The sequence below is a fragment of the Notamacropus eugenii genome, chromosome 5 (genome assembly GCF_028372415.1).
Source record: "Notamacropus eugenii isolate mMacEug1 chromosome 5, mMacEug1.pri_v2, whole genome shotgun sequence".
NCBI lineage: Eukaryota > Metazoa > Chordata > Mammalia > Diprotodontia > Macropodidae > Notamacropus > Notamacropus eugenii.
In genome coordinates, this window is record NC_092876.1 from 73,543,360 (window position 1) to 73,545,131 (window position 1,772).

The 1,772-nt window shown below is 43.8% G+C and overlaps 1 pseudogene; it reads left to right on the forward strand.

Annotated features, from left to right (window-relative positions):
• The first annotated feature begins 499 nt into the window (after nucleotides 1–499).
• Nucleotides 500–1,442, forward strand: LOC140508603 (olfactory receptor 2D3-like; annotated as a pseudogene).
• Nucleotides 1,443–1,772: the final 330 nt, after the last annotated feature.

Sequence of the window (1,772 nt, forward strand, 5' to 3'; positions counted from 1 at the left end):
CGGAAAGAGCTACCAATAGCAGTTTTTTTCAGCAAATGCCAGATTATTCTTGTTGGGCATACTCTAAAGGAGGCTCTTGCTCAGGTAAGAGCGATAGAAAATTCTTTCTGGACTTTCTCCTCTGAGATTATATAGGAATCAAGGGACACTGGAAGGCAATGGGGCACCAGGAAAGAAGTAAATGACAGACCACAATCCTTGTCCTACCTCTTCTCCTGACTTGATATCTAATCTTGAGCAAGCCATCTTCCTTCTTTAGCCCTTGATGATCTCATGTGTGAAATGACAGGTTGAGCCAGATCATCATTAAAGATCCCTTAAGCTCCAAAACTCCATGACACTAGGATTGCATCCTCTCACCTTCAGGGAAGGACTTTTCAATTTGAGCTCTTCAGCTGAGGAACTGAGAGGGCCCTAGGTCCCTCTGCTCTTATCCAAGGCTGGGGTCCATAGGCTCCACCATATTCTCTTTTTCCCTTCCCAGGGCTATATTGCCTCAATGTTCCCAGCATCAAATCACAGTTCTGTTACTGAATTTATCCTGCTTGGTTTCACCAGTGACCTCACCTCAAATAGGATTCTTTTCATCATGTTTCTCCTTCTCTACCTCTGCTCAGTCCTGGGCAATGGAATCACCATCATTCTGATCTGCCTGGATTCTCACCTCCACACACCTATGTACTTTTTCCTCAGCAACCTCTCCCTACTGGACATGGGCTATGTCACAACCACAATGCCTCAGATATTGGTACATCTGCTTTCCAGTTCAAAGCTCATCTCCTTTGAAGGCTGTTGGCTACAGATGTATGTATTCAGTGCTCTGAGTCTCGCTGAATGCATCTTCTTGACAGTCATGGCTTATGACCGTTACGTAGCCATCTGCTTCCCACTGCGTTACATGCTCATCCTCAATTGGGATCTGTGTGTGAGGTTGGTGGTAGGGACTTGAGCTTCTGGTTTCTTTTTCTCCCTAGTCCACACCGTTTTTTACCATGAATCTCCCCTTCTGTGGTCCTAATATGATCAACCACTACTTCTGTGAGGGTCCCTCAGTCCAGAGTCTAGCCTGTATGGACACATATCTTATTGAAATGGTAGACTTTGTCCTAAGCATCTTCATGGCATTAACTCCACTGTCACTCATCCTTGCCTCCTATGTCCGCATCGCCATGGCCATCCTCAAGATCAAATCCATTCAAAGCCACTGTAAGGCCTTCTCCACTTGTGCTTCCCACCTAACTGTGGTCACTCTCTTTTATGCACCTGCCATATACATCTATATGAGACCCAACTCCAACTACACACCAGAGAGAGACAAACAGATCTCACTTTTCTATAATATGCTCACTGCCCTTCTCAATCCTTTGGTCTACAGCCTTGGGAATAAGGACATAAAGGCAGCATTCATCAAGGTAATAGTGCAGAACAGAGTAGCCTGGTAAGTAGAGAGCCTTGGAATGGAATATTCTTTCCATTTGTTTTTCTTTTTGAGACTGAATTTCTTGATCTCACATAGGCTAGAAGGCCAGCACTTAGGATTCCAACCTCACTGCTGATCAACACCCTTTAACCCACTGCTGAAGGAAATAACACCTTAAAATAGACTAACCCAAATGGCAAAAGAGATCCAAAAAGTCAATGAGGAGAAGAATGCCTTAAAAGTAGAATTGGCCAGATGGAAAAGGAGATCCAAAAGCTCATTGAAGAAAATAATTCCTTAAAGATTAGAACGGAGCAGATGGAAACTAATGACTTTATGAGAAAGCAAGAAA